This window comes from Xiphias gladius, chromosome 11, assembly GCF_016859285.1.
Source record: "Xiphias gladius isolate SHS-SW01 ecotype Sanya breed wild chromosome 11, ASM1685928v1, whole genome shotgun sequence".
In the NCBI taxonomy this organism is placed as follows: domain Eukaryota; kingdom Metazoa; phylum Chordata; class Actinopteri; order Istiophoriformes; family Xiphiidae; genus Xiphias; species Xiphias gladius.
In genome coordinates this window covers 9962720-9987388 of record NC_053410.1, presented here as the reverse complement: position 1 = coordinate 9987388, position 24669 = coordinate 9962720, and the positions used below count along the sequence as shown (strand labels likewise).

At 40.5% G+C, this 24669-nt stretch overlaps 1 long non-coding RNA gene across 1 annotated transcript in view; it reads right to left on the bottom strand.

The window, feature by feature from the left end:
* LOC120796844 overlaps positions 1–24315 on the bottom strand; it is a 35201-nt gene extending 10886 nt beyond the window's left edge. The window contains exon 1 of the long non-coding RNA XR_005708426.1: positions 24097–24315. This is a non-coding gene — a long non-coding RNA (uncharacterized LOC120796844). The remainder of the gene's footprint in view (positions 1–24096) is intronic.
* Positions 24316–24669: the final 354 nt, after the last annotated feature.

Sequence of the window (24669 nt, the reverse complement as noted above, 5' to 3'; positions counted from 1 at the left end):
ATTCCCCACTGGATAATATCTGTCAAAGGGAAGAATGGCATGTCTTCATGTCTAGGGAAGTGTTCATGCCTTATATAGTCTTGGTCTAGTAGAGTTGCCTGCTGCACATAGCTGGATCTGGCCAGGGGCTAAGGAAGCAGACCTTATGAGAGCTCATTAAAACAGTCTTCAAGTCTTAAGAGACAAATATGAATGTACCACAAAAAAAGAGCTTGTCATTAAAAATAATCAGAAGTGCTGGAGCAGTTCCCAGACTAAAAAAACATTTATTATAAACGGAAGTCATAGCTGGCCTGGATGGATAAATGAAAAAGGGTATCAGAGTGGAGGGCGGTCAGGGCAGGGGCTTGATGCTAATATTCAAACAATTCATAATCGCCTCCAGTATTGTGAAATAAATGAGGCCCCCACTCTCCTTTTTGTGTTACATTTACAAATTAAACCTCAAAGGTCAATCGAGGAATCATTTCTCTTCTAATGGGAGGTTGCATGACATTTCTGGGTGAGGACGATTCTGTCTGCAGTGACATCTTTTTTTAGTAACGCTGACATTTTCACTGGCTGCATGAAGACTAGAGTAAAAGCACAAAAATTTAAATAAAAATCCACAACTGTTTTCTAACATTTTATGAAAGGCATCGTAACAAGATGGAATACTTCATGCTAATACTGACGGCCTCACTTGGCCTATCTGCTCCACATTAGAGCTGAGTCTGGAGGGGCATTCTTAAGTGAGCCATAAAGAGGACTGAACGAGACAATTACCATTTTCAAGTTTCCACTTTAAATCGTAACAAAACTTGATCTGAGTCTCAATTTGCATGAAATATCCCATGAATGAGGAGGCTTTTCCCACAATAATATGAAATGGCAATTATCCAGATAGAGAATGTGAATGTACAATAGCTCATTATCAATCTGGAACAGAAATGTGTCATACAGGACATGTGAAGACCACTCCTTTAAATTAATAGAGAAAAGGTCAAGTAATTAGTATATAAGCTTTTGTTCTGGGTCTCACAGTGAAATAAAATCTTGAAGTGAAACTGTGAGGAATATGAAAAGAAATTCACGGTTAATCAGCAAACTTTTGTTAAATGTGAGAATATCCACCATTACACCGGGGCAAATCACAAAACACTGCTAAGATTCCCTGCACCGAAAATAAATCTGTGGTATTTATGGGTTGGGAGGCAGATCTTTCAATCTTCACTCTAAATGAGTCACATATTAGCAAGTGAATGTTTTCTCGAGTTTTTGTTAGTTGCTTCCGTTAGCAAGAATTCTTACACCTGGCAGTAACTGGGTGGAAATATTTAGTACCAACTAATCTCTATATAAGAACTGGTTTGTTTGTTGCAAACTGTTTTACGTTCGTGATATGTCAATCTGAAAACACTTCTGTTATACACTAAGCTAAATTTGAACTTAAAAATAGCTGGTACAAACAGCTCCTGGAGGAGATATGAACCTCTGCATGCAGTAAACAACAGTAACACTTGTTAGTGCCAAGAACTGCCCGGTGGCTTCATGCGTATTAAAGGGAGGCACATAGGAGAGGGGACTGAGAATTGCAGCACAAGGCCACTGTGGTACACATCGAAACGACAGTGGCCACAGCTAAAACAAGATAGGTTAGACTGTGCAGATTAAACACAAACCACCTCAAATCTTGCACTCACAGTCCCACACCTCTCTTCTTCCTAAATGGAGCCCCTTATCTCAACTAGCTACGGTCCAATGTAAATCTACTAGCAAATCTCTTCAAATTTTTTGGCCACCAATATATTGATATCACCTTTCACTGACTGTTTATCCTTCCCTGTGAGTGCAGCTCAGCAAGAACAACTACACCGACTCTAGAAAACTGCCCTTGATTAATTTGATTTGGGATTTATGTTATATGAGTCAAATACCCAGTGTCGGGTTGATTTAAGAGCAACGAGCTCTGTTGTGGGGGCATGATAAAAATTGAGCTAAAACTTCACCAAGTGTTTAGACAAAAGGGGAAGAATGTTTACTGAGCCTGCTTCTGATATTAACTGTCAAGCAACATCTTAACCTTGCAGCAAATACTTCATCCCGCTGTGGTAAATGCTACAAGTGACTCATTATGGAATCACCTGCTTGTAAGGCCTCTGTAACAGCCTCCGTGCCTCGGCGAGTGTCTTACAAACGGCTTTTTTTTTTTGATAAAGTGATAGTGTGGAGGAGTGTATATTGTCTCCAGCTGTAACACTGCATACAGGAATGTGTAGGAGCGAGGCAGTTTGTGTGTGCGTGTGTGTGTGTGTGTGTGTGTGTGTGTGTGTGTGTGTGTGTGTGTGTGTGTGTGTGTGTGTGTGTGTGTGTGTGTGTGTGTGTGCGTGAGACACACACAGAGAGACAGACAGAAAAGGAAAGAAAGTGTGTGTTTCTTATGGTTGAAACCCAGTTGAGATTCAGCCAAGGTCATCCTCTTACTTCTGACATACGTGGAGACAGACTGAGCCTCTCACTTGGATGATCTCCATCTGCTACCACTGACAAGACTGGCTACTTCATGTGCACACCGCAGGTCTGCATCTTGTGGATATTGTGTGATTAAACCACATTAAGATCATCTTGGATCACAATAAAGAGGACAGTATTCCCACACATACTGTATAATGCCTTTAAAAAATATAAAGAAGGGCCTCAATGTTTAGTTTAGATGTCATGTTATACTATCTTATTACTATCTACTTATCTACCAGTACATGAATTCAATAAAGACTACTCTGATGTATATTTATTATATAATTTGATGTGTTTTTAAAAAAAAAAAAAATGTACTGTAATAATGTACTGTGTTAAAACTGGTCTAGCTAATGTAAAGCAAAAGAAGCACACTGCAGTCACACCTACTGCTCAGTTATTTCGCTAAAGGACCTTTCCAGCCACAAAGGTGGACAAGGACGTTCTGTTACTTGAAACACCATGTCCACCATCAAAGTGGGTTGAAACAGCTTAACCCAAATAAGATCTTAACCAGGCTATGTGGACTGCCCACATGCCACGTTTTTCCTCAGTGTCTACCGAAGCTGATGTGAAATGGGAGAGGTTAATAGGTGTAAAGCTGACGAGCAGGACTGCTCTGCTTTGTCCTGATCAACAACCAGGCACCACCCCGTGAGCTAAAGCTTCTTTTGAAATTATTTATGAACTAAAAGAGCAATCAGATATCTTTGTGGCATGTGAGGACAAATTTCAGTTTGGATTTTTCTGTAAGCCTGCTGTTTAGCTGTCCTTGTCGAGAGCCACATGAAGCCAAGACTAGGGCTCAGTTAAGGAGAGCAGCTCTAACAGGAAGAGAAATATGGGCGATAATAAATACTTAATGGGTGAGACATTACTGTTTAAAGAGTCATGATGGTGCCAAATTCATGATGATGTAACAGATTACCCATTGTTTAAGAAAGTGGCAATAAAGTAATGAAGAGTCATATTTGCTGTTCTGGGAGGATAGTTTGTTTTTGAAAACACTTAAACACGATTCTGCAACAGTCCGTTGTCTGTACATGACTTTCAGCTCGCATATCAAATAAAATGTATTTGTGCATCACATTAACAGGAACCAAGCTGCTAGATCAATAAGCCACAGAAACCTTGACAGCAGCCTGACCGCAGGCACAATGTTTTCTTCATTAAACTTTCATGTTGTTAAAATGAGTAAATTTTTGAGCCATCTGCTAAAACACTGACACACACACACACACAGACACACACACACACACAGTCACACACACACACATACACACACACACACACAACCACAACCTCCCCCAGTGGTCTTGTAAAGGGCTATATCCAAAACTTCAAACAAACATCCAAACTCCCGGCAAGCTCGTGTGACGCCGAGAGGTTCACGGACTGATCACCATTACCGCAGCTGATGATCTCAACATGCGTTGCTTCCTGTTAAATGAGCCTTAGCTCGTGGAGGTGGACCAATTGGCAGGAAATTAGACCAAATTGATTGGGAAACAGATGGAAGAGAAGCAGCCACTATAAATCCCGTGATGCTGTAAAGGAAGGAAAGAGATGAGGGGTGAAGATGAAAATGAATCAGAGAGAGTGCGAGGGGGATAACATGAAATAAAGCCCAGATGAAATGAACTATGGGACATGACGTTTAAAAGCTTAGGAGAGAACAATAAACTTGAAACTGAGATCTGTATTTGTCTAGGTATCCAACACTGTAAGAGCAAAAAGTTGGAAGAGTGACATTCAGATTTCTGTAAAGAACACATCTGAAAAAAACTAATTTTTACTGCATCTGTTTCAAGACAAAGACAGAAGCTGAAAAACATTGAAAGTGATCTGTAACACTGTTATTTTCTGTCTTCTCATGTGATCTTTCCAAGAAACAAGACACAAGAGAAAAACAGAGAAGCCTTGAAAATTTGCCAAAAGCAAGGCATTCTCACCCGCTCCCATTTGTTAAAAGCCAACTCTCTAGAGAGTTCAGCACAGAGAGAATATCTCAGCTGTCACAGCTAATTTCAAGACAGACTCAAGATTCATTCAGTCTCTGTTTTCAGACATATCAGCACTGAAGGCAGGACAGGTCTCTGTAACCTCACAAAAAACTATATGAGTGCTAGACGGTTGCCAAGCTCTTCAAAAGCACAATCTGTGATCCAAATATAAACACAAAGGTCACCCTATCACCAACATGCGATGGGAAGCTGCAATGCACTCTGAAATTGAGAGATCTTTTAATATGTGCTAACTCTAGACAACAAATTAATTAAAGATATTACTGTTCTCAGAAGCCGTTCATCATCATGATTAAGACAAATTTCTCCGTTATGTATGTTGATTTGGCTGAAATTTATATGGTCAAGTTAAATGTGTATAAAAGCACGGCAACAGCACTGTGGAATCTCTGACCACTAGTATTGCTATGGAGCAAAACTTTACTATTGGTTCCCCGTTTGTTTGTACCATCCACGCGTATGAGGACACACATGCTCACACCCAAGTATCACGCTATTCCACTGATCAAGGAAAAAGAAGACTGCAAACTGGCAAGCATGGGTGTGAACTATGCAGGATTTAAACTAATCCAAAAAAAAGCTTTGCAAAAGAAATGGTCAAGGATACACACAAGGCCTCAAGGATCTAGGTTTTGGTGAGTTAAACTAGATGTAAACGTAACCTCTCGTTTACAAGAAAACTCAACAGGTTACCTTGAATTTTCTCTGGCCTTTGCATTACATATGACAGTTATGGCTTTGAGAACAATGACCCTGTGGTGCAAGTTATACCAATATTGAAATAATAGCTGATTGTGAACGCAATAAACGGCTCTTGAAATGCCCTGGAATACCTGCTGGGTTGATACAACATCTACGCTGAATAGCCCTCTCAGATAAAAACCTTTTGTCATCTGAGCAAATGACTCATGGCCATATTAATGAATCGCCTCTGTTGAATTGGGGTGGGCAAACATGCACACAGTCACACACACCTCGCCGTGTTTATCTAGCTGACTTGACTCAGTCGAGGTCAGTGGATTACAATCTATCTTGTGGGTTCGGATATGAGAGCTTCGTATACATCTCTATATACTATGTACGGGTACAGCGGCATACTCAAAATATCCCTTCACTTCACTTCCAAAGAGAAGTAGAGGCTAAATATGTCAGGGTATAATGTTGTTGGATCATCTGCTCTGTCCAAGTAAGAGGCATAACTATTATATGTCGTACCCTTTGAGATATAGGGGGTCACGTTAGGAGAGCTATATAAGAAATAATGAAGAGTAAAAAACAGACTTCAAATATTGGTGAACTGAATTACCACTTCCCTGAATTACCTCTAACTTCAAGCAAGTCTCTGTACTGCAGGATTCTTCGTGCCATTGCTGAGTTTAGATGATGCCGTCTACCTCACGTCTGCCGCCATTAACTGCCTATTGATCCTGGTGAAGTAGAAAGTGTCAGATAATGACAGATCCAAGCCGGGCCATGTCAAATTACAGTAAAATGTATTCGTATAAAGTGCCTTAAATAAACAGGTTGTTCACAAAGTGCAAAGTGCATGAGTCATCGGTGGAAGGATGAGACTTGAATGGGATGAGGGTAGTTATCTGCCCTGAGTGTGAATTAAAAATCCAAGCACGGTCTCCGCATCATTAACCCTTCGGAGCGACACTGACCTTAGATGTTCATTTGATCTCATCATGTTTTGGTGAGTGTGGAAGTGGAATGGGGTTAGGGTGCGGGGGCGCCCCTTTGATGTTGTAATGCAAAATTTCTTTTATCTCTCGTGGAGTGTTTGAGACAGGGCCGGCTGTTCAAAAACTCAATTAGAGCTACTCCAAATGTGAGCCGACAGCATTAGAGGAGGCATGGGGCACAGAGGTGTGATCGGCACAGGGAAAAAATAAATGCACCTATTAGGGACGGCAAACTGAACAACACAAACAAAAAGAACTGATTTTTTTTTTTTTTTTTTTTTTTAACTCTGACTCTTTTTAAGTACAGGAATGGAAATAAAAAGAGAAAACGAAATCAACATCATTTGCACCAGCTCTGCGTCTGGTAGCAAGATGACCAAATAGCAACCGAACTCCTGTTTATGAGTCGCTCTGAATGTGTGATATCCAGCTGGTGTACAAATAAGCTTTTCATTGAAGTTCATGTTAATGGGTAGTATTGTGTTTGATGGATAATTGTAGACAGCCTGCTTGACAAATGATGTGTATCCTCGCTGCACAGAGTGAAATTCCTCAGCCCATTTAGCCAGCCATCATCCAGGTCTTCATCAACACAAATACCACAAAGTAGCATAAAAGAATTCCGAATCCCAAAAGCTCAAAGCTTTTAGCGTGTTCACTCAGCCAAAACTGTGTGGGTTGTTTTCTGCCCCCATGAAGTACAGTATATTGTACCCTAGAAACAGGGTGGGAAGAAAAGGGATAATGTGAAAAAGTAGGAGAATGGAAGAGACGACGGGAAGAAGAGGTGGAATATGTGTCTGCCTGTCTGTGGGTGCATGAACAGGACCAGCAGACCAGCCCTTCATTCTTTCATGACTTTGAAAGGATGCACACAGTCGTGAAAGTCATGGTGAGGAGGGAAGAAAGAGGAGAAGAGAGGAGAAGAAGCAGAGGCATGTTTTTTTACATTAGGCCTTTCATTTCCCTCCTGCCATCGGTCATCAGAAATGGGAGAACACCCGACTCCCAAACACTGCGCTCCGTTCCAATTCCATTTAGCTCAGGACTGGTTGAGACATGATAGAATGAGAAAATAAAGCAGGTTTTATTACAACGTCCCAAAAGGAGCAAAAAGAATTATTCATGCACGAAGGAATTTAACTGCATTGTCCCAGCGCCAGTACCAACAAAAGAATATTCTTGGTTTTCAAATAAAGATGGTCTTCCATCAGATGAAAGCTATTTCTAACCTTCATCTTGCAAGACCACTAATAGTCATGAAATACTTCCTGTGGACTCTGTTATCCAAAAAGAAGCAAAAAAATCTAGGCTAGAGGTCAAGGCTATCAACATCAGGAGAACAAACCTATTCTGAAATCTAATTCCCTTTCTTTCTCAAATCAGAGCACACTGTTCTGTATGTCTCACACAAACAAACACACAGATGATGTGTCTTTTCTCACACAGTAATGAGACTCAGTGGGTGTTTTTTAATATGTTGGGGCCATAATTCAACTTTCATAATGCTGAGAAGTGTTTGTGTTTTCAAGGAATTGTTTACAGTGAATCATAAGTTTACCAGTGTTGTGAAAACTTGCCTTTAGAAATCAAGGAAACAACATCTTTGGGCCATTTGTTTGTCTTCTCACAAGTTATTTGTCCAGTTTGACCTTTTAATGCTGCACAAACAGTAAGTCATAAACAGTCAGGGGCCGACCCAGGATCTTCACTGAGAGAACTTATTGAAAAAATGAGCAATAATGGAGAAGTGATCTGAGCTGTATCTGTGCAGCATTTTTAAAGAGACAGTACAATATTTAAGCAAATGATTGTGCAGAGAGAAACTCCATCAGTAAAATAAGAAATACAATCAAAAGCATGGTGAATTGTAAAACACACATGACTTCCCAGTAATCCTGGAAACTAAAAGACAACAGCATGTTAATGCCACCAGATACAGGGCCATATGCTAACTCATACCAGTGGGAAAAAAACAGCAAACAGGTAATCTTCACTTTTCTCCAAAAAGCAGCTGCGAACCACAGTTAAGACAGCTGAAGGGCTATTACCAATTAGACCGGCTGTGTCTCTATGCCTGTGTGACTGACGGGGGGGGGGGGGGCTTCTGCTACCAGCGGTAACAAAGAGAAAGACAAGCAGCAGCAGTTTTATTTGAAAAACTTTTCTCCTCAGGACCACAGAATGGAAAACAGAAACTAGACGAGAAAGAGAAGAGAGAAAGATTTAGAGAGTCAGCCTTGCAGCGGTAGAAAATAAAACCAAGGAATAAGTTAACTGCTAAGCTACCTTCTGACGTGTGTTAAAACAGAGCAGTCATCTGCAGAAATTGCACTTTTTCTCTGTTTCAAAAACATTTTGCAACAACGTAAGCAAAATTATATTTAAGGAGACACTCAGTGCAGTTCACAGATGAGTTTCCAAACATCAACAGTGACCTGGAGGGAAACCTCAGTCATTTGAGGGTATCCTCCAGTGCTTCAGCAAAATTACAAAGTGTATCTTTCAGTCTACGAGTGATTTCATTTTGCAGCTGTCTCATTGTCCGGTGGAATACCAATGACCTTATCTGTTGGGCACGATTCATTATCCAGGGAAGAGATAATGATGTTGAGGTACATGCTAATGTCACCACAATAACTACGCTGATTTCAACAGGGCATTAATGAGAGATTTTGGGATAGCAATCCAGAAATAATTAAAACATCATCTACATCATCGGAGACAGAGACGCTTTCACTTAAATCCTTGCAGGTGCCTCTTCTAGTTTCTTCTACAACAGTGGTTCCCAACCTCTCTGTCTGACGGCCGTGTCAGAGGAACTCAAGCACCTCCTCATCGACACCACCCGTCGTGTTCCAAATGTGTTTATTTAAACTGGATGTTGTTTACGACGACTGATAATATAAAATTGGATATTTTTACAATAACTTCTTCATACAATTTAACTGTCAATGTCAGTCTGTTCAAGCTTGAAATTGTAATGGACAGTTTAACCATTTATCCATTAGATTTAGCTGTTTATTCATCTGTCCCTTTTTATCAACTATTTCAACCAATTATTCCTCATTGCTTTTGGCTAACTATTTCAGCAATTTATCTATTACTTTCACATATTTCAACCATTTATTCATTACCATTAGCTGTATGTTTCAACTGTTTATCCATTATTTGTAGCTAACTGTTTCTACTTCTCTGTTCGCTTGCGAACTGGTTTTCATGCACTCTAAATTGCAACTCTAACCTCAATCAGAAAAATTAGCACCCACAGCAATGCTTTATCACCCGCTGTAGAACGGAAAAATCATCTGTTGTTCAAAGTCTGAAAATACCTGCAGCACAGACGAGCAGGAGGTCGGGGAATAATGAGCGACAACAAAATTATAAAAATGCAAAACACAATCAAAACAACACGCATGAGATAGTACAGCGTAACACCCTAATTAGAAAACACCCGCCCTCTTGAGACATAAATGGATCCATAGTTTGCTGTTTGGAAACAAATATAGTGTTGCTCACGCTCCTCAACTTCTTATTTTCTTCTCTGTTCTGCTGGATCAAGAGTTAATTCTGCTCAGAGTGACTGTGGGCTGCAAGTGACAGCGATGAATTAATGATTCATTATGCCCAGTGTAAGCAAATAGTGAGCCGGTGATGGCGGAAAATGGATTTACACACATCCAACGCCAACCATGACATCTTCTCAGCTATTAAAAAAATATTCAGATACCCACGTAGCTGGTTTTTCTAAAAAAAAAAAAAAGAACGTGCCAAATGTGTTGTGCAGATCCACAGAATTTTTTTCAAAACTACTTCGTAAGAAATCTGAAACCCAAAAACTTCAATGCTCATAATCATTTATTATAAATGTTGTATTTTGCTTGCTCGGCCTAGGGATGTCCTCTAAATTAATTTGATGCTCGAGATGACATCATAAAAATCTCGTAGACCAGTCAAAATTATTTCTCAAGTTTGGGTTTATTAATGCATAGAGGTTTTACTGTTGATGTGCTTTGGGATAGTTTGTCCCTATTTTCTCTGGTTTAGAACCCGTGGCATAGCTATAATACTAAAGCTCTTTTAAGGTTCACACATGCGATTGTACAAACCTCTTAATCTCCTGTGTCCACGGATCACCTCAAAGCTGTAAATTCAGCCGAGCATCACAGATTAGAGTCTTGCTTCTCTAGCTGCTATTTTAGGGAGAGTGTTGTTCAAGTTCAGAAATGTTATATCATCCCTTCCTCCTACCTTTTCTCATTCCGCCTTTCCTCTCTATATCTGTCAGGACCCAAAGGAATAGCATGTGTGAATTATTAAATTAAGCAGAATTCATGTTTGAGTCAAGCAGAGGTAATATAAGATGCTGCTATCCTGTAAATTTCCAGTGAACTACACGACGAAAACTTTTTTTGGCCTGTGAGCTTGTGTTAATGTGTTAAGTGGTGACACTGTGACAAAAATTGAAAATAACACATCAACAGATGCTACGATCTGTCAAACTCCAGATACATCGAGTTTTAAATGGATGGTCTCATTCGGACAAGACTTATGACCAGGTTAAATATGGAGCCACTGATGTCTAGAGGTCTTACAGCTATACAGCGAACCATCTGCATATGTCATTCTGATGGATGAGGGGGGAGCAGAGATCAAATGACCTCACTGTTTAAAGAAGCCTTGTGTTAGGTTGGGTCCCGTCGTGTCACTTCCACTGACTGATGGTTGCACTGAACGCAAACATGCCTGTACAAACACAACGACAAGGCTCCGATAGTGGGGTTTGGGGTGGGGCTAATCAATGTGAAGTGTGCATGCATTTTTGTAGTATATCCGTCAAAGTGAACGTAGAAGAAAGAGTAAATGCGGTGAGTCTGTACAAGGCTTGTAGTAGACCCAGCAGCACTTTGCAAGTAAATAAATTTGGTCAATATTAAGAGATGAGGGATTTCTCATTTCATTCCCCCGCAGTCCTCAGAATTATGTAACTATGAAGGAATTGATTTTTCTCTCAGACATCCAGACCTCCGAAGACTGCAGAAGTCACAACAAACGTAAATCAAATAAGGAGGCGAGGGATTTATTAGAAACACTCATAAAAATTCTCCTAATAGGGACACACTTTCAAACCTGTTTCAATAACAATATGGCATAATTAAAACTTCTTTTCACACTTGCCGGATACGTGCATATTCTATCATTCACGGCGTACTGTTACTACATGAATGAAAACTAAAACAATGTCCTTACAGTGATAGAAACATACTAATGACTTCTTTTGAGGTATTAAATTGTTGCCACTCAAATTGTGCAGAAGTGATGATAACAAACGCACATAACTAAACTGAAAATGTTTATGCTTTGATAATTGTTCTGTAAGGCAAAGAAAGGTTGTGCCAGCTTCAGTGGAAAAACGTATGCCTCGGATGCAAACATCTGCACCACAAATTGTCACTGAATTTTTTGATGGCTCTTTGAACCATTTCACAAAGCGACTAATTTAATCCTATTCAAGCTCCCAGTCTTTTCTACACCCAGTCAAAGCAAGATACAACTGATTTGTTTGGTTAGGGCATTTTAGGGAGTTACAGTTCTTGCATTATTGTCAGAACACATGCAGGAAAACAATTTAGCACTAAGCTACTTGTGTTGTACCTGCAAGTATGTCCACTGTCTGATCCACTTTTGCAGGATAGCTGAGCGGATGGTCAGACAGACTGTAAACTAACCAACAGCTATGCTGCAGAGTCTGTTTGACGGGTTTCCGTAAGAAGCATTGGTACAATACTGCTTAAATCAGCAAAGGTGCAGCGCTGCACCTTATGCTGTACTTAAATAGTTATCCAGTAAACAGCTGCATCTGAAACACCTGTCAAGACAATTTGTTGAGATTAAAGAGCCCGATTAGATCACAACTATGTCTTAAACATTTTTGAGAGATTTGTCATTCCCTTCAGCAGCTCGTAGACATATTCAGTACGGAGACAAATAAATTTGGGTTGAGACACTTTGGCGCTGCACAGACTGAAAAGAGTCAAAACACAGGAGTTGAGGAAATTTCGACTGACTGGGGTCTGTAGGTCTCATCAGTATTCTTGCCCTGTTAATGTTACTGTTAAGTGACGAAGCATTTCAAACAAGAGCCAAGAGCTCTCAATCCCAACTCCACCTAGCCGCTAGCAATTATAAAAACAGGGATTTGGCAGTAATATGATTAACTTCCCTCATACTAGCACTAGATAGTGCTTGGAAACTAACCATGGAATTAAGAAGGAGCCCAAACACTGGATTGTGAACAATGTAAATAACCTCTGCCAGATCCTGATTATGATATATGGAGCACAAAGTGCTGTACTCACACTTACTGCCAAAGCTGAGATACAATAAAAGGGGTCATTACCAAACCAGGGAAATGACTCAGATTCTGTTTCACTTGCGTTCAGAAGAGCCGTCGATCATTGTTAAGTCATTATATCACCTCAGATCCAGATATCTAACATAAAAATAATAAACGGAGAGGCAGCAAAGAGGTCACAGGGTTATCCCTCTCCCCTGGTGGTTCTCAGCAGTTGAGGATTAAGCAGGATGTGACTGATGTAATGATAGGGGCTTAAGGAAGACGAGGCAGATGACTACAAACTCTAACTGCCCCTATATGTCTGTGCTGAAAAAGAGATTCAATGAGATTAATTTAAAGAGCTTTAGCGAGAATAATCTGGATAAAAACAAAAAGAGCGGTTAAATAAACATGAACAGCAAAGAGGAAGGAACAAAGAGGTGACACAGCCTGAGAAAAAAACTTGAGGCGCTTACTCAGGGTCAGCGACAACATGTAGCCTTTTTAATGGAATATTGGAGACGAGCTTTGGCAATTTATCTTCCCAGCTTCTGTAATCAAACTCCCAGTATTTACAGTATTTATTGCATTCACTGGATCCCAGTGGCATGTTGGATGTTTTAATTATTTAAAGCCACTATGTGCGGATTTATTATGTAATTTTAGGATCTGTTAAATTGCTCTGACGGCAAGCTTTTGTTTGTAGAAAAATGAAACAATCCTGGTAAAAACGTGCCTGTCTCTCGCAGTCAATTCATCTCAGTGGCCATAGAAGAAATCGTTTCCCCTGTAGAACTGCACATTGCAGCCTGCCACAGTATCTTTTTTGAAACCACCACTGGGCGGCACCAAAGTTGGAATTTTCAGCCATGCTAGTGGTGCGGCTCCATGGATGGTAATGTCAGTCAGTCGGCCCACCGCTTTGATCCACACTGTAACATCTCAACAACTTCTGGACTGTTTGCCACAACGTCTTGTACAGACATTAATGGTCCTGGGAGGATGAATCCTTCCAACTCTGATGATCTTGTTTTTTTTGGTTTTGAGTATTTTAACTATTTCTTGTCTACTGGAGGTATTGCATTTAAATTTGGTACAGATATTCATATCAACATCAGATGATGTGTCATTACCTTGGTGATCCGATTATCTTTTTCATTAGGTCAAGAGATGAAATCGCTAGTTCTTTGTTTATGACCAAATAACTGCAAAATTAACGATTTTCCCATCAGCCTCAGCTGTACTTTGTGTTTGGTGCTAAATAGCAAATATTAGGAGCTGAATAATTGCTTCAGACTTTTAGTCCTGTTAAAATTCTACACATTGGGGGTTTAACTTATGTACCTACATATTTTCATTAGTGTATATGCTGTTATTTGTTTGCATATGCATCACGCATATCATTCCTGCTGCTGTTTGCTGACTGTAGGTACAGTTATTGTTTCAATTCTTACTTCCTACAAGCAGTTGTGGATGATGTTTTTAGTAAGAACCACTCGTATGTTCAAACATGATACAATCTTCAGTAATAATCCAATTTAAAATGTAATTTGGTGCGAATTTAAATTAAACGCTCGTATCAAATCAAAACAAAAACAAAAAAAACTAGCCATTGTGCATACACTCGTGAAGAGGTGGTCTGAGTGGGCAGATTTGCAGACACAATTTCATGCTAAAATGGCTAGCAAATCTGCATTGTGCCTCCTACTATACAAGAATACAGCATCAGCTGTGCTATTTCATCCTCCTCAGTGCGAGCAGGTTTATTCTAAGAGGCAAAATTTCCAAATTAAACCTAAAATCAACCAGGAGTGTCCTTTGTCTTCCTTGTTTGCCACTTTCATTTGAAGAGATTTAAACTGAGCTCTATGCCAGGAATCCAGACTTTATAAATCAAACTGATTTAACCATTGTATTTTAATGTTTATACTGTATATTTAGCTGACTAAATATTGAAAAATAATAAACTTCTGCAACTCCAGTGTGTTGCCTGTATATGCAATAAATATGTCAAGCCTGGGTTATGATTACATTTCAAAGAAATACAGAGGGTACAAATCCAATAAACAGCTTCCTTTTTTTCTACCGATATAGCAGTGCCAAAAACTTTTGTATGGAGACATGTCAGGCAATTCCATCCATCCTCTCTTACTTCTAGCCTGCTCTTCATCTCAAAGACACTAGTAAAGTTAATGTACTCTGGCTGACTAGTCCCCCACCAACTCTCCCCAATACCCCAGAGTCTGTTGAGCGTGTTCTACACGGATCTGAAATTTGATTGAAAGCTACAAAAATACTTCTACAACTTGTCTTTCACAAAGCAGTTCGATAAGGCTTGTGCCCAATGTCACTTATTGATAAAGGGCTTGCACAGCCTATAAGGACAAATACAAAAGAGATGACCAGTCCTAAAGCCTAATCCAGCGATTCATGTCATTGCACTTCTCCCTCAAAGCTTTCATGCCATGCCAAGTTACACACATTCCTGTGATGAGCTCGAAATTATTAACACTTTGCTGGGTGAACCTAATCCCTGGAAAGGTGTTAAAGGTTTATACCGCTGCATCCACAAAACATGGCGGAGTGAAAATATCTGCAACGGAAAGCTGGCATTCCCTTATATTATGACAGGGAGTGTTGACCCTAGAGACTAAATCCAAATTGTTAAAGCTTTAGTTCTCATTTCTGTTATTCAACTTTTGGGGTTTGCTAATCACGCTGCCCCTTGCTTGCTTTATGTTGGTGGGTGGTGATGTTGCTTTAATTAAGCGGAAGTGAGACCAGAGGGCCAAGAATCACAGTAAATTATTTAAAGTCGAGGAAAGTAATGGATTGTGGGTTGTTTTTTTGTTTTTTTTATTATTATTTCATGCTACTATAAAATCCACTACATTTACCTTCTTTTCTACCTCATTAATAATCTCACAACCACTCAGATTTATCATAAGCCCCTTTGGAGGGGCCCAAACCCCCTGGAACCACTGGACTAAACGACCTAACTGTATATAAAGTTGTTACAACTAGCTCCACCTTTACTAGCTACAACAGCAAAATGCTACTTACACACTGACGCATCATTATTGACAAACTTTTAATGGAATATATGATAATATACATATAACATCAGTCACAGGGGCCATTTTTTCCTGGAGAACCAGTAGTTTTCCTTTTGATACTTTACATTTAGGTGATAATATTTTTGTACTTTTACATTTTGAATGCAGGACTTTTATTTGTAATGGAGTATTTTTACCTTATCATATTGCTACTTGAACTTAAGTAAAGGATCTGAGAACTTCTCCCACCACTGATTATTCAAAGGACCCTGCAAGGACACTTTTTCACTTATATTTTTTTGATTTTTTTTTTTCAATAAGGTGTACTTCGTCAGTGTAACATTACCGTGATAAACTGCTTTGTACTGCTTTGTATATAGGCCTGCACAGGAAAAGAGCGAAGAGCTTACTGTAAATGGTCAAACCTTAAGGCTAAACTTTCAATTTGGCCGATGGACTAAAAGGGTTTCACTTCTCTACCGTGTTGTAATCAAAGTGTTGTCTGCTTGCTACTAGTAAGAATAACTTCAAATCCCCACAGGAACATTGTGCGTGTAATTTTGTCTCAGCTTTCAACCTGTCCAATAGGAGTACGCTGCTGGGCAAAAAAAGAGCGGCAATAAAGTATTGAACCAAACACTTCTTTGGATTCACACTGACAAGATAGCAAATCGGAGTAAAATGATTTACATACCCTTCTGTGTCTTTAGACTCATGTAAATGTCAGCTGAAGATTTGATTCACTGACCTGGGGACTGTGGGTCTTGTTGGGTCTGATTAATTTTACTCTTCAGAGTTTAGCCGGGGGCTCGCTCTACATCCTGCCCTAGCCTGGTACAACTTCTACAACTCCCCGTCTCTTTCTGAAACGTCAATCAAACTGGGGAAGGAGGAAGACTCAAAGAGACTCCCTTAAAGGATGGGGCAAATTGTCACTCTTACACCTGCTTCGGGGTGAAAACAAGGAAAATTAAATTTCAAGCAGAGTTTTTCGTTTGACTTTACTTTGAACATGTCATTCTAACTTTGACATTTTGTGGTAACTTGGGCAGGTGACAATACTGAGACAGGCATAAACCTACACAGAGGGCAACCTTCAAGCATCAGTAAGAGTCCAGCTAAAACAAACAAACTTTACTGAGAAGGATGAATCATGTGAATTGGCATAATGAAAACCAGCTGTGTAAACAATTAACTAGTTCCATAACTGTAACATTAAAGAAAAGATCAATATTTGATCACCCAAAGCATGACTGCAGCATCTGTTCATTCTTATAAAGAACTGGTGTAAATAAAGGGCAGGTCTTTGTAAGCAGTCCTAATATGTTCAAAATGTGGTTTGAGCAAAATTTTGAATGGTCTCTGCAATCAAGACACATATATATATATATATATATATATATCATGCAAATATATACATACACGCACTCAAAAAACACACAGACACACAAAGAATGCATCAAAAAGGTAGAGGTGTTGCATTTAGAAGGCTAAAATACCCTTTAAACCCATGATCCAATACAAATCGTCGCTGTCACAAAATGAAATCAGCATGTCTACGTTGAAACTGGTCATGCCTCAGTAACAGAGGAAGAGCACATCACACCAGACACTAAGCTGAACACTCGCTGAATTTTAAACCACAGTAAACACTCTATACTAAGCTTACAGAAATGCTGCCATTTTGCACAGCATCTCTGCCCAAACCTTGTCAAAAACACAGTTGGCTGTGAATCTGCATTGATATTAGCTCTAACAGGTTGGTGCAACGGCCAAACAGCAACTCCAAATCCCCTTGAAAAAGCACTCGCTCACCTTTTTAAAACTGCATCCCATGAGCTTGGCATTATGCAAAATCTTCAGCAGTGTCCTTTATCTACATCCAGAGCTATGATCCTCTCAGTAGACATAATGGCAAGCCCATTCAGCGTCTCTTGTGCCATATGCTGGACCACAAGTACTTTATGATTAGTTCTGATTTGGAAAAAGATCAGTCATGCTGTTTTAATTGTGTGACAGAAGGTAAATGCTAGCGTGGCACAGAAAGGCCTATACTTCACTACGTATTACAGAGGCCCACTAACAGACACAAAGCCAAAAAAACAGCAGGGTAGAAGCAGCAGAAACGTTGCTGAAAATTAAACCGAGAGTTGATCCACAAAAATCAAGTGACTGAAGAGATTTCAATTCTCAAACATGTCCTCAATATGTCCAAGGGCCAAAGCTATGCCATGGGTGTCACTAACCTTGCTATACTGTCTACATCTCCGTCACTCCTGCCAACCCCAAGTTGGAAAACTTCGGGCTGTCTGATATGGTTCACCCAGTCCTCACGAAATGGTGTTCGATTTCCTCCAGCGGAACACAGCCGACAAAAATCTTGTGAAATGAAGACGGCACAAAGCAGCAAAGCTAAATCACTGATGTTAGAAAGTTCTTCACTTCACTCCCACCTCTGACACGTTTTTGAGACGGAACATTACAAAGCCAAAAAATGTGATTTAGTCTAGATGTGCGTTAAAGCTGAGTCCCTGACACACAGTTTGACTCACTTGAGATGTGCTTTATGAGCTGTATTACAAAAACGGGAGGGAGTCGGGCAGAAAACAAACAACAGGAGAAAAACAAATGCAGCAGGAATTCTTTTCATTTATAATGTGCCAAACATTTCAGGACAGAATCGTAAATTCTCAATGATAAATTCTGACAAATCCATTTTGACAGGATCACACGGCAGCATCTAATCCTACTTTACATTGGAGTGATTACACTTCAAACACTTTCAATTTTGTTTTAAATTAGGAGGTTGTTGTTATGACATTAGTAAAATATCACTCATCGACCCTCATCTCTCACTAATAATGAAAAGGTATCCTCACTAATCCCAGATATATATGTGCCTGAGCACATTAAGTGACATGTAATCAGGTTTCATGTTTATTGGAGCTTGTAAGCAAGAGTTAAAGAAGCGTTTTTATTGAAGTGACAGCAGATGTTTGTTTGTCTACACCAACATCTGGAAATCATCATGAATTATGAATTATTTGTTATCTTAATATGTAATATGTATTTTTTTCCACCTATCAGGTGCAGTCTCTCCGCTCATCTTTAGTTATAATAGCATTGCTTTAACCCCACTGTGCCACTATTCAATGCATACAGCATGCCACAGCAGGTGGTATTTTTCGAATTCCTTCAGTTTGAGAAATTTAAATTAAACATCCCACTGACAGACATCATCACCACTCTGCCATCACATCCCGTAACTGCAAATTGCATAGTCTGTGGTGCTGCCTTATTTGCTGAGAAACAGCTTTAATAATGTGTGTGTCAGACACTATGTTTAAAGAGTGAAAACGTTTCGGTTCACCGTGAGCATTTACCCCGCGGAACGTAAGTGGCTCCACTCTGGTTAACATATCTTTTTTGTTAAAACAAACAAAGAATGCTGCATTGTCAGGACAATGTCAGCAGACATGGTCTTTGGAGAATTCAGCAATACGGAAAACCCGAATCTGTAACATTCAAAGGAAACTCTATTCTTAAAATATCAAAACACTGTTTATTTAGAAAGGAAAAGATGCATTTCGGCATGGCATCATTATGTTTTCTTTTACCTCGATTTTTATAATGCTTGTTCCATCCTTTGTTCCATCTTTTTTTTTTTCCCTGGTGGCTTAAGTATTTCATAGTTGTTCTCTACTACTTCTTTGCTACTTTCAGTTTCCCTTCATCCACAGTAGCAATTCACCCTTATTTACTGGCCTGTAATCATTGCTCTCTAAACTTGATCTTGTACTAGCTTTTTTCAGGATTATTAGCTATAGAAGCCAATACATGGTTCAACGCAGGGTAATTGCTATCTTATTAACCCTTGAGACGTGCAGCCACCAGTGCCTATTTAAAATTAAAGTGGAGGGTCAACCACGGAGTTTATCAAGAGGACTAAACATTCAGCTTACATTAACTCAAAATGTTTATAAAGAGCGCACTCTCGTTAGAAATTTGTTAGTTGTACATAAACTTCTGTGCTCCAGAGCTACCGTGGACAGTTTTTGATGGATCAGTGTGCTACAGTGAGAAAAAGCGTATTGTATGTTAGAGTTTAATTTACAAAGCAATCTTTAATGTAATCAATACTACGTGAAACTACATTAACTCAGAATAATAAACAAGCCATCAATGACGGCAACATTAATCGGAACAAAGAAACATATGACTGCATATTGGGAGTTTTAGGCTGGTCCAGGCTAAGTCAAACATCCATCATCATCATAATTTCCCACTTTGTGTGTGTGTTAACACCAGTCCCTACTCTCCGACTCTTGAGCTGGAGCTGGTACACACTGACTGTCTGTTCATAGTTTAGTTTTTGACTCAGATCATACATATTTCACTAGAGCTCTATCATTCTCTGTTGTCCTGTTTCCATGTCTCTTTTTCTCCTTAAAAACAGGTAGAGAGCTGACATAAAAGAGCAGTCATATATTACACATGAATCTGAATTCCCTCATGTGAGGTTTACGTTTTTCAAGGGAGCATGAGTAAAGAGAGGGAGACAGTTTGACAGAGAGAGGCAGTGATACATGACAGAGGGAGTAAGAGAGAGAGAGAGAGAGTGAGTGACAAAGAAAGTGCGAGTAAAAATTTAGACAGAAGAAAGAAAAAGGATGTACCGAGAGCAGGACGGAAAACGTTGAAAATGGCAAAAAAGAAAAAAAACAACTCTGAACAAAGCTGACTGGAGCACTGGAGTGCACTAGGGGTTGCTAGACATTTATAAATCTTATGGAAATAGTGGTACGGCTGGCAGCACTGCGGGATGTTTCTTAGTGCAACATTCACCGTTACGGCTGACAGATTCAAATGTGCACCGACCGGAGACTTTATAAACCTAAAAGACCTACATGACCCTGTGTACATAATATTGCTGACCTCCACTCTGCCTCTCTAAATCTCCCTTCCCTTCCTGGCCAATACGTGACCTTTGACCTATAACCCCATTCGCATTATCTGGATTTGCGTGTGTGCATGGATGGCTGTGTGCTGAACATACACAATATCCTAAGGTAAACACGCAGCAGTGCTGTTAACAGCCCCGAATCGAACACCTTATTGCCACCAATAAGGGGATACCCCAGCTAACCTTATAAAAACTAGTAAAGGTCATTCAGCGATGATTGTCAGTTTAACACATAGGTTATGTTGGCTATAAAAGCCTCCATTGCATCCGCAGTGCACCATTATTGCAAGTAATATAACCATGAGACAACAAAACAATTGCTAAGTCAATAGCATGTTATTTGAATTAGGCACCGATATAAGTACGATTAAACACCTTCTTATGTATTGAATCTAAATTTATGGCCATATACAGTATATTTCTGCTTAAAATGTCCAAGGTGTCAAGCTGCTTACTAGGCCACTGAAGTCTGTCTGTGTCCTCCGAGCGCCGTGTCTCTGAAGCTAAGCAGGCGCTGTGAACAAGGGACAACAACAGTGGCTGCCCGGGGAGTGGAGACGAAGACAAAGAGGCAAAGCACTCACCTCATAAGGCTCTACTGTAATTGCACCCTCAGGCAGCTACTTACTGGAGAAACAAGCGAAGACGGGAGAAGGAGCGCAGGGCTGCATAAACACAGCTGTTTATGGACAAGTGGACTGAGCAGATGCTGATTGACAGCCCTCCATCTGATGCTGGACACACCTCTGCCATCAGAGAGTACCGGCAGCACAAAGTTTGCTCCTCAACAGGAACATTTCAAGGCCAGCTACAGGGAATTTGTGTTATTGTTTTAATAATTGAACCGAGATGTAAAAGTTTCTGCCCATGTGCTGTCTAAAGATAGACACTGTGCTTTGCTCTGTTGTGGTCTGCATGGCTGTGAAAGTGGATTAAACGGGCTTTAACATCAAGACGAGCTCTAATGAAACCCAATGGGGGAGTTAGCCCGTCTGTTTAGCCAGCTGACTCCCGTACCATACCCATCACTGTCTCCTATTGCCTGCTCTAAAAGTAGCCTGCTGGTGCCAGTCGCTGTATGCTGCAGCCTGAGGGTTAAATTGTTTGATGATTTTCTCTGGATCCAACCCGCAGCTGAAACTCTCCATTTCCCCCAGTCATACTTTTTTTTTTTCTTATTCGTGTGTTTTTTTCATGTCTTTTTATTCCCCCTGCCTTTTTTTAAATAATAACACGCTACTGTCTGCGCTGGTCTTTGCTTGAGACATCTGTCACACTCCTATTGAAACCTGAAAATTGTCTGGTGAGGGGCAGCTGACATGTAACATAATCGTATTGTTTTAAAGGAACAGTTTGACATTTTGGGACATAAGCTTTATTCCCTTCCTTGCTGAGAGTTGGATGAGAACATGGACACCACTCTCATGTCTTTACAGTAAATATGAAGCTACAGCTGCAGCTTGACTCTATCCAAAGGTTAAAAAAAAAAACCATCTGCCTAAATGCACCTCCAAAGCTCACTAATTAATTTGTATCTCATTTGTTTATTCCTTACGAAAACCTAAGAGGGTAATTAAAGCTGAGGATTTCATAGACTAGGAGTCTTGTTGTCACTGTGAGGTTTACATTTTTTAAATCTACACTTCAGTTTGTGTACCTATTAAATAATCATGTTCAACATTGTTTCGGGTTGCCCTCGGACAGAGCCAGGCTGGCTGCCCCCCCCCCTTTCCAGACTTACTGCAAAGGTTAGTTAATCAGCTGCTGGCTGTAGCTTCCCATTTACCATAAGGACATGAAAGTAGTATTGATCTTTTCAACTAACTGTCGTCAAGAAAGCAATGAGCGGATTTCCCAAAATGCGAAACTATAGCATTTCCTTCAATGATTGAACTGAACTGTGAGGCCAAAGCTTGACTCTAAGTTCCGGTAAACTCCAGTATAGTAGGATAATACCCCACATGCTCAGCCGTGGCTCACAAATGGTAGGTTACCCGTACACTTCTCAGCAGTGTATATTATTATTTCAAAAGCATCACTACATAGTCACAAGCTTGAGACTAATAAACCAAAGGCATCGGGCATCTGCCAACGCAGCACGCACGGTACAGCAGAAGGTAATAGCAAAGACCTTGTCATCCTATTTGGAGCCATCCGCAACTCTGTCACCAGTGCCGGTGCTATCAATGCACCCTCCTCCACCCCCAGCCCATTTGAGAAAGTCATAATGATGATCAATACGGTCGTAGCACCGTGCACAACAAAACCATCTATCAAGAGAGGAAAGCCTGAAAAAAAACATCAGTCAACCAATATAAACCGGGGCTCAGATCTATGGCTGGTCACCTTTCCCTCTCATCTTCTCCTCCACTGCGTTCCCTCCCCATGTGTCTCCTTCATGTGTCTCTTTTCTGAATGTCCTCGTCTGCATCTCTCCCCACAGCAGGCAATGGAAAGTAACAATTATCTAAACACATTCCTGCACCACCTTTAACAGAACGTGCGTTCACCATGACACAGAACTTGCCTGCACTGTTCCCTAACAATGGATTTGTTGATATATTGATATAAAAACATGCTGGCTGTGTTGATATATGCAACATATTAAAATGTTAACCTAACGAGGTTTGCAGCCACATTGGAATAGTTGGCGATTCAGATATGGCTACTGTATTGTCAAACTTACACTCTGGCATCTGCGATGAATAACTGCAGCTGTGGACTAAAAGGAAAATATTTGCACCATGGCACAGATGCCATTCCCTCTGCTCTTACTCATTATCCAGCACAATGTCAAAGTACCCCCAGGTCACTGAGAGGGAACATTCCTTCACATTGCCATCTATGGCCATCATAAATAAACAGTCACCCCAATTCATGAAAGCCCTCCACTTGCCATGTAAGGACACAATTAATTTTCTCCTCTGTCCACAGCAACGCAGGAACAGATACTTAAATCTGATCTCCATTATAATAATAAATGTGCCACAAGCGGGAGAAGACGCATTACAGACAGGCCCTTTTGGTGGCAATGTTTTTTGTTTTTCTTCCTTTTCATCAACTTTCACTTTTGGGGGACGGATGATAAGAAAACAAATGTTTTTTTTCCCCCCGTATTGATTCTTAACTTTAGCAGAGCATATATGCTTGAGAAGCCGCGCCGTCTCTAAGAAGAAGATGCATCTGAAGAGCGCAGAGCGCAGAGGGCTGGGCAGGGATGCTGAGCCGGGCATCGAGGGAACAGAAGCAGCACTTGTTTGCCAAACTTAGATTTAAATAAAAGCATAATACAAGCGTCCAACGCCATCCTGGATGTAGTGTATGCGCGGTGGAGACGTGCACAAGTAAAAAAATATATATATATATATATATATATTATTCTGTTCGGTCCGCAACTTCAAAATACAGCGTTGTGCGTCGAGAAACTTGGCACAATAAAGCAGCTGTAAATCGGCTCTGGAAGCGCGAGATCAAATACTTTGCTCCAACCAAATATTTCTAAAACTTTTCGGTTTTCAGTCTCATTTCCACCTACCTCAGAACATTTACTGATGCGCCGGTCAAAAGCGGTACAAGTAGATGGGAAAAATGGCAATACAGTCCAACTTGTCACGGGTCCATGCTCGGCACAGCGGCAGTGCGGCGGTCCAATCTCGCCACATCGGAAGCGCTAACGGTGCACAGCTCGCGGGGCTCGCCACCTTCCACCGTGCCCGAGCCGTAGGTTAGACGGCGGAGTGAGGATCTTCCAAGGGCGCACGGAGAGTCAGTTCCGCTGGGATTGGTCAGAGCCGCAGTGACGCGCCGGCAGGTGGCACACCCGGCGAATAAAACAGACAAGATTCATTCATAGATAATAGCTCTGGGAAACTATAGGAGCCCAGCACGCAAGCACAAACTCTCTCTCTCTCAATCCCCCTCTCTCCCTCTCTCTCTCACACACACACACACACACACACCCACACACGCAGGCACACACGCGCGCGCATTCTATGGGACTCATACAAGATCCGAAATTGTCAGAGTCCTCCTCACTAAATCTTTGTCTCTCTGTGAGCGGAGTCCGTGCTGTTTTCCCCTCGTAAATATGGGACAGTGTCATCAAGCA